Source organism: Mirounga leonina, unplaced genomic scaffold (genome assembly GCF_011800145.1).
Source record: "Mirounga leonina isolate KUSES-001 unplaced genomic scaffold, KU_Mleo_1.0 Mir_347, whole genome shotgun sequence".
Lineage (NCBI taxonomy): Eukaryota > Metazoa > Chordata > Mammalia > Carnivora > Phocidae > Mirounga > Mirounga leonina.
In genome coordinates this window covers 1,307,864-1,318,002 of record NW_023270696.1, presented here as the reverse complement: position 1 = coordinate 1,318,002, position 10,139 = coordinate 1,307,864, and positions in this window count along the sequence as shown.

The window sequence follows — 10,139 nt, the reverse complement described above, 5'->3', positions numbered from 1 at the left end:
ATATAAAGAACTTATCAAAATCAACACCCAATAAACAAATAACCCAATCAAGAAACGGGCAAAAGACATGAACAGACATTTTTCCAAAGAAAATATACACATAGCCAACAAATCAAAAACACAATGAGATACCACCTCACACCAGTTAGAATGGCAAAAATTAACAAGTCTGGAAATAACAAATGCTGGTGAGTATGTGAATAAAGGGAACCTTCCTACACTGTTGGTGGGAATGCAAGCTGGTACAGCCACTTTGGAAAACAGTGTGGAGGTTCCTCAAAAAGTTAAAAATAGAGCTACCATATGATCCAGCAGTTGCACTACTAGTTATTTATCCAAAGGAATCAAGTGTTGTGTTCTTTTTTTTTTTTAAGATTTTTATTTATTTATTTGAGAGAGAGAGAGAGTGAGCACGAGAGGAGGGAGCAGGAGAGGGAGAAGCAGACTCCCCACTGAGCAGGGAGCCCAATGGGGGACTCGATCCCGGGACTCCAGGATCATGACCTGAGCTGAAGGCAGTCCCCCAACCAACTGAGCCACCCAGGTGCCCCTAAGTGTTGTGTTCTAAAGGAGCACCTGCATCCCAATGTTCATAGCAACAATGTCCACAATAGCCAAACTATACAAAGAGTCCAGATTTTCATCAACAGATGAATGGATAAAGAAGATGTGGTATATATGCAAGTGAAATATTAGTCATCAAAATGGATGAAATCTTACTGTTTGAAGCTACACTGATTGAACTGGACAGTATTATGCTAAGTGAAATAAATGAATCAGAGATAGATAATTATCATATGGCTTCATTCATAGATGTAATTTAAGAAACAAAATGGAGGATGATAAGGGAAGGGAGGGAAAAATAAAATAAGATGAAATCAAATTGAAGGTTGCTGGAGTGGATGGGGGTGAGGAAAATGGGTGATGGGCAATAAGGAGGGCATATGATGGAATCAGCACTGGATGTTATATGCGATTGATGAATAACTGAACTCTACATCTGAAATTAATGATACACTATATGTTAATTATTTAATTTAAATAAAATAAGATTATAAAGAAAAGAACACAAAGAAAAATCCCTGAGTGGGAGCACAGTATATTTTAGGTTGAGTGTGTGTGTGTTGGGGAAAAACAGACACTATATATACACAGAATAGATAAGTAAATTATATAGAATGTTAGAAGAGTATTGGTGATTTGGTAAAAGAAAAAGTAGCAAAGAAGTGAGACCAATACAAAACCATGAGGGTAAGAATGGGAAGCTCATCTAGGCCTGTTTGAATAAGTAACTTCAGAACACAGACTAGAAAGCAAAGAGACAATTAGTCCCATACATACTTGGTAGAAGACTATGGACAGTATGTTCCAGAACTGCATGGATGCTAATTTGTTGGCATGGAGAAGACAGAGATGAGATCAGAAGTATCTAGAAACATGACTGGCAGAGTCTTGGAAGACTTATAAGGACTGTGGCTTTGACTCCAAGGTCAATGGAAAGCCATTTGTAGGGTTTTAAGCAAAGGCTAAAATCTGGCTTTCATGTTTTATTTTAGCTACTCTGTTGAAGTAGGTTGCTAAAGGGCCTGGATAGATGTAGGGAGATTAAGCAAACATTTCAGAAATCCATTTGAGAAATATGTGGCTCAGAGCAGGGTGGTTAACAGTGGAGGTGGTGAGAAGTCCTCAGATTCTGGATGTGTTTGGAAGTAGAGACGATAGAAATCTCAGTAACTGGACATAAGAATGTGGGAAGATCAGCACTCATGGATAATTCCAAAGCTTTGAGCCTAAGGCATTGAAGGATGCCACTGCCACCCATAGGAATAAGGAAGGGTGTGCCTTGAAAAGTATGGGATGGGGGGTCAAGATACAAGGTTGGACTTGTTATGTCAGAAATGTCTAGGAGCCATTTGAATGGAAACTTCACCTAAGCAGTTAGATGCATGACTGAATCAGCAAGTAAATATATGTAAAATGTTTAGGAATCCCTGAAGACAAACATCCCACAAGAAAAAAAAGATGTGTGCAAAAGGCATGAATGGTAATTTAACAGAAATCATGAATGACCAATAAACACATAAAATGATACTGAGTATAATTAATAATCATGGAAATGAAAATGAAACCATTAAATAGTATTGCACACTTATTTTTTGGCAAATATTTAAATGAGCAAACATACCAGATTTTCATGATGCTCTGGAGCAAAATAAAGTCTGATGCATTAAGGGTAGGAGTGTAAATTTGCTCAATCACTTTGGAAAATAATCAGGAATTACCAGGTTCTAAAATCCATTTATTTCTGTCCTGGGTGTTTGTCCTAAAGCAACTCTTGCTTTCACAGGGAGACTTGTCCAAATGCACTCATTGAACTTGTATTTGTAATAGCACAAAATTGGAGGGGAAAAAATGAATAGGTTGTTGAAACAATGTAACACTACATAGCAGTTATAAACCATCAGTGCTTGCCATAATGAATCTCCCAGACCAAAAAAAAAAAAAAGAGAGAGAGAGAGAGAGAAAAGACAGAACAATTTTCGTATGATTCTTTGAATTGTAAGCCTTAAAAATTAAACAACAAAGGTTAATTAGTAGCAAATGAGTTTACTCAGGAATATCAGGAGAATTACAATTCAGGACATGCAACCTATGGTGAGCCATAGAAAAGTCAAGAGAACAAAGAAGGAGAGCATCCTTTTATTGAGGGGAGGAGGAAACTGTAACAGGTTTTTTTTGAAACAAAAAAATTCATTGGAGGAAAATGAGATTTCAGAGTGGTTGTGTCAACTCATTGCCTGCAAGCCAGGGGCAGCTTGCTGTTGCTAGACCAAGAGGAAATCTTCCCTCTTGCTGAACCATGCAACCTACAATAACTGGTAGTGCATGAGAACTCACTTTTCATGGCTTCTGGACTCCATTTTGAATGAGATTTCCTTTATTTATGTTCAAAGAATGTAAAGCTCAAAACAGACACACAAAGCTATTTGACAATACAAATATTTATGATATAATTATAAAGAAAAACATAGGATTGACTAAAACACAATTAAGGGTGTTGTAACCTTCTGGGGAAGGTGGGAAGAAACCACCATGGTTTGAATGCAATGTTGATGTGCATTTCCTGTATGTGTAGTGATGATATGTTTTTATTTTATTTTAAATGTATCAGTATTAATAAAATGTACTATCTTATGTGTGCAATATCTTTTGTAATATTCATTAAAATAACTTTATTTTTATTTTTTAAATTTTATTTTATTATGTTATGTTAGTAACCATACAATACATCATTGGTTTTTGATGTGGTGATCCACGATCCATTGTTTTCGTATAACACCCAGTGCTCCATGCAGTACATGCCCTCCTTAATACCCATTTTTAAAAGTGTAAAAAATCAACCTAAAGCCATCAAGAAAAGCTCATTTTGTTTTTCTTCCATCTCTTATTAATAAGTATACTATTGCTATCCCTCTCTCAATACACTTGCAAATACAGATATGCTTCTAATAACAAAAAATGGTCCATGCATTATTTATGAGGATTGTATTTAATTCCAGGAGTAAACAAAATATGTCAAATACTCAATGACACTTATAAGAAAGTAAAGATTAGCAGTTGATTAAAAAATTCACAGCAATGGGTAGTCCAATAGCAAACAAATATATGAAGAGGTGATTAAATTACTTTCTATAGATTTGTTATGGAAGGGCATCACCAAAAACACCAAAAATAAATAATACTTTATTTCCATTATAATAATGAAGACACAGTATTGTAGTTGTGACAGAAAAAAATAATAATAAACCTGGATCAACTTGCACAAGAATCTTTTTTTATTTTTTTTTTCAAGATTTGTGTATTTATTTGAGAGAGTGAGCAAGCACAGAAGTAGGGGCAGAGGGAGAGGAAAAGAGAATCTCTGGGAGACTCCACGCTGAGTGTGGAGCCCAATATGGGGCTCAATCTCACCACCTGAGATCATGACCTGAGCTGAAACCGAGAGTCCGATGCTTAACCAACTGAGCCACCCAGGTGCCCCAACTTGCACAAGAATCTTAAACAACTTCTGCTATAGATTCATACCAAAGACAAATGAAATGTATATCAAATGTATATCAAAATCAAAAGTTTTTGTTTTTGTTTTTGTTTCTGGCAGAAAACTCCTGGTGAGTATCTGGACAGATCTAAAACACAGAAATGTTGCAGAGTAGGTGGGTCTAAACTAAAGACTTGCTGGCTCTGTCACTGGAGGCAGAAGGTAGCAACTTCCTAGGGATAAAGGTGAGGAATGAGATCACACAGCAAATAGGTGACAGGAGACCTTTGATGCGAAGCCAGAGGATGCCGTGGACTTCTGGTTTATTTAAAAGGAACTAATGTAACTGAGCCCAACTGCCATCTGTTATTAAGCTTTTTAAGCTTATTAAGCTTTTATGGGAAGTTTTGAGGTCAGAAAGTTGATGAGAAAGGCTGAATATTACTGCTAAGAACTGGGTCAAACTCTCTCCTGGCTCTGGATCTGCCATATCCATGATCTCTGAATGAGGAATGAGATTCTAGTTATGAATAACAAGGGCGAGTTTTCAATTTAAATTCCAGATGACTGCTGGGAAAAATTTATAAAGCTGTTAGACAGACACAGTAAGCACAGATGATGGGAGCCGGAACACACAGTGTGTGTGCACGTGTGTGTTTGTGTGTGTGTGTGTGAGAGAGAGAGAGAGAGAGAGATTGAGAGAGGGATTTCCATATGATTAAGCATAATGTTTGGGGAAAAAAAGTCCCAAACTACCATAGTAATAGCACCTTATTACAAATAGAATTTATATTTTAGATAAGAACATTTTTGCAACACATACACATATGCAAACATACATAGATGCACATACACTTTAAACAATGAAATAAAAGAATAACTTTTATTTTAACAGAATAAGGATTTATGAGACAAATCAGGAAGGATAAAATAAGAAAAGCAGATAAAAACAATACCAAAAATCTTGTAAATATAATTAATTGAAATAAAAATAAAATAAATGGAATGCATTCCAGATTCAACATAGTGAAAGAATTATGTATTTAATTAGAAGACAGTGATGAGATATGTACCCAGTATGTAACAAAGAAGGTAAGAAATATGAGAAGTTGTTACAATATGGGGGGAATGAGAGTTATAAGTCATGGGTGATTAAAAATATCTATGGACTTTACAATCTTTTTTTTTTTTAAGATTTTTTTTTTTTTATTCATGAGAGACAGAGCGAGAGAGAAAGGCAGAGGGAGAAACAGGCTCCCAAGGAGCAGGGAGCCCAATGCGGGACTCGATCCCAGGACCCTGAGACCATGACCTGAGCCGAAGGCAGACGCCCAACCATCTGAGCCACCCAAGCGCCCTGGACTTTACAATCTTAAATAAGATACCTAAAGACTAAACACCATAGAGTATGCTGAGAATTTTTACAACTTTCCAAGTTGTGATTAGTTAAATATTTAAATATTATTAACATTTGTTATATCATGATATAGTAATGATAATCATAGTTACTATCTTTTTTTAAAGATTTTATTTATTTATTTGACAGAGAGAGACACAGCGAGAGAGCACAAGCAGGGGGAGTGGGAGAGGGAGAAGCAGGCTTCCCGCTGAGCAGGGAGCCTGATGCGGGACTCGATCCCAGGACCCTGGGATCATGACCTGAGCCGAAGGCAGACGCTTAACCAACTGAGCCACCCAGGCACCCCATATACTGTTATTACCTTAAACATGCATGGGATTGAAATACTCTTTAACATAAAAACAAGGAAGAAAATAGGGATAGGTAGATTGTGGGAGACCTAAGACATTTTAATTTAAAAAAATAATAAGTTTAAGAAGTTGGGAAGGTGGAACACTAAGTAGAAAATACTAAAAATAATTTGGGGCCAGAGCACAGTCATCAAAGTAACAGAAAAGAGAGAAAACTGATGGAACATGACTTATCTTGGAAGTTCTCCAAGACAATCAATACTTTTCCTTAAATGAGGGCTGTAATTGAAATAGTTTCACTGAAATAAGTCAATTCAGTCTGTTGTATGAATTTTTGTATTTTTCACTGGCTTGACTGAATGCGTTATGAAATTGATACAATTTATTAGTTGTATTGAATATTCTGGTCCCCATTCTTGGATTTTACGAAGAAGTGAAACTTGTGTATAAACTTTGAACTATTGGAATAACTTCTTGAAAAGTAAGGGGATTGTATAGCATTTGTTTCCACACCTAATAAAATGCCCACTTATATTTTCAGCTCAGTGGGAGTTTTACCATAAATGCTGTGACATAGTATATATATTAAAATTGGGGGGAGGACGAACCATGAAAGACAATGGACTCTGAGAAACAAACTGAGGGTTCTAGAGGGGAGGGGGTGGGGGGATGTGTTAGCCTGGTGATGGGTATTAAAGAGGGCATATATTAAATAGAGCACTGGGTGTTATATTTAAACAATGAATCATGGAACACTACATCAAAAACTAATGATGTAATGTATGGTGACTAACATAATAAAATTAAAAAATATATTAAAATAAGCTACATCTGAATCTGGAGTTGTCTTCAAGATACTGAAATAAGTGGCATTATCAGGGAAAAGAGTCCATCCTTGAAATGATCAATTTATTCTAGTGTCACTCATTGTAACCACAAAAGCCTCATAAAGCAGGTGCATAGTGGTTAAATGAGACCACAGCCACCAAAGAAAGTTCATTTGGCTCTCCTACTACCTCAAATTAATGAATCCACAATTGTCCTCCCACTCCTAATACACCTGTCACCACAACGTGTTTAATGATAAGCAAATGGTCTGTATGTCCTATTTGAAAAGTACATCTGATCTCAGGAGAAAACTGAAACTTCTTTTCTCAAAGTTTCTCTTTGTTTTCACTGTTGCCAATTTCACCTTAAGTGAATGTAGATCTTCATTAGTGTCAGAAAGCCAGGGAGAGCTGATTTAGAAACCCAAGGGATGTTTTAACAAACTCGTCTTCTCCGGGGATACAAACTACACAGGCAGCGCTTGTCATTTCCTCTGTTTAGTTATAACTTTTTAATTGTTGTACTGTAGCTCTCTAACAAGTCCCTTGGAACATCCAGAGCAGGAGTATAATGGGCAGGGCTCCCAGCTCCCCGAAGTCTCGCTCAGTAAAGAAAACAAAGCTGCTTTCCAGCCCCACCCCCATGTTCTAAGAGAGACAATTTAATTCTTTACTCAGTCCCTATGACTTTAATTTGCTTCTATTTTAATGGTCTCACTGGGATGCCCAGTGATTATCAGGTTAGAGAAACCAAACCACCTCAGGGAACTTTTGGTGAAATGTGTCCATTGGAACAAAGCCATCACACTTTGAATTCAAACTTTTGGGTAATGCAAACACTACTTTTTCTCAAACAAAAGTTCTTTATTGTTTTTGTTACTATTGTTGTTCATATACACCTTAATTCACCTTTGAAAAACAGAATATGTATTCTGAGTCCTCCACTATTAGAAAGCTTCAGGAGGAAAGATACATTTATCAATCCAACCATCACTGAAAAAAAAACAATCTACTCACGTTCCACTCCCCTTTCACATCCTCTTTCTTCCACTCCCTGAAAGCATAGAATAAAGTACTTAAGTAACTGATTACTGGTCAGATGGTAAATACAACTCGGATTTAACAACTGGCTCATCAGTGCACGTGAGGAGTTATATATGTAACTTTGTAATAGTTACAACAGAAAGTGCTTCTTGCAGATATTGAAAAATTCTCAGATCCTTGTTTGGATAGCTTTAGTACATAGTATTTTAATATTTTTAACTGAAATTATATCTTACATTTCCCCTTTTATTTTAGGTGCTGAGGATCAAGCACAGTTCTGAGATCTGATCCCAACAGCATATTCCATTTATTTGTTATTTACAAAATGAGATATATTCACCCAAGTCATGCTACTTGCTGCCTCCATCTGGTCTAAGACATTCCATAAAGTAGATCTTACACAAGATTTTAGTTCATCAGAGATAAAGGGCATATATTTTAAAATGGACAGTATAAAGAGATACACATAGGCCATAGAGGCCTTTATCACCTCATATTATTTGAAATCATTCAAGTTAGGCTATGCAGGAATATGTTTATATTATTTTGTATTTATTTACATATGTACATAGAACGCAATTCATGTGTCTATATAAATTTATATTCATATTTATATGTTATATTTTATACATTTCTTATAAGCTTATCTACATAATTATGGTCACAAGAGACAGGATGGGGTTTGATAATAAACGTGTGTGTGTGCCGCTATATGCCTACTCCTAGGGAAAATCGATCCATCACACTGGAACCCCAGAAGGTTCATGTGAACCCCATCTGAGTGCACATGAGCATGGAGAAGGAGCAGGGGCCAGTAGAAAATGATGAACGGAAGTACATTGCTGAATTCTGGACTATTTTAAAAATCATGGGATGCCCAGTAACTATATAACCATCATCACAGTGGTCTCAAGCAGAACTGCTTTCGCTCCCAATAGGTGAAGGAATGATATTTGAACATAATCTCAGAAAAAGATAATGCTCATAAAAAAATATTCTCAAGCATTTTAGTGAAGATGCAGTGGGCTAAACCATGCAAAATCCCACATAAAACAAGATATAATATTTAGAAATATCTATCCAAAAGTACAGTACCACCACCAAGGATATTATTCAGATAGAAATATTTTAATGAGGACAAAATTAATATCTCTAATTCCTTAGCAAATGACAACCTGAAGATCTAAATTTGATTAATATGGTCTGTTCACTCTTTATCTTTAAAATGATGTAATCAGTGTAAACATGGTTAAAAAAAAGCTATTCAAAATCAAATGAATTTTCCTTTAGTATTCTCCAGGACACCATGAGATTCTATGTAGAAGTATCTGAAAAGGAATTCTGCTTTATACATACCTCAAATTTTAAATAGTTCCTCTATTAAGTTAGAAATGGCACAGAGCGGGGTGCCTGGGTGGTTCAGTTGGTTAAGCGACTGCCTTCGGCTCAGGTCATGATCCTGGAGTCCTGGGATCGAGTCCCACATCGGGCTTCCTGCTCGGCAGGGAGTTTGCTTCTCCCTTTGACCCTCCCCTCTCGCATGTGCTCTCTCTCATTCTCTCTCTCTCAAATAAATAAATAAAATCTTTAAAAAAAAATGGCACAGAGTTCAAATTTTAATATCAAAAAAGACTTCTTTAGAAAAGTGTTCTACTATGAATATTTGATAAATATCATCACTATTTTTTACTTTAGTCTTTTATTATGTTAATTTCTACATATAAATGTTTTATTTAAATGTCATTTATGAAACGAAGAGTGAAATCGAGGTTCTGAAGTGTTCTTCTTCAGGTGCTTTGAGTGTCATAGCAAATGTGTTTCATCTCACTTACTGTGCCAATCATTTCATGGCAACTTCACTCGGGATCCCAAGGTAATTTGAAGCTCAACAGAAAAAGGAATGTGGAGGCACATATAGTATTTGAATAACACCCTTTTTTTTTGTATTTTTCCAGGTTTATTGAAATATAACTGATATGTGACATTGCATAAGTTTAAAGTATACAGTGTAGGGATTTTATATACTACAGTGTAGTTATTTATATGTAGTACTTTTATGTATATATTGCAATATGAACATGCACTTCTTTATTGAGAAAATGCTTCATTTTATATATTCATAAACCTTTCATGTATTAAAGTTTGATTATCTGTATTATTTTTCTGACTTGAAACTGTGACACTATTGCCATTCTTCTTAAGTTAGTATCGCTGTATTATGTCATAATAAAGGGGACAATCCAACAAGAAGACCTAACAATTGTAAATATTTATGTCCCCAACATGGGAGCACACAATATATAAAACAACAAAAAATAAACATAAAGGAACTAATCGATAATAATACAAAAATAGTAGAGTATTTTAACACCCCACTTATAGCAATGGACAGATCATCTAAGCAGAAGAACAATAAATAAGGGCTTTGAATGACACACTGGAGCAGATGGACTCTCCCTCATATATATATTATGTGTATATATAATACACATATATAAAAAACACACACATACATATAT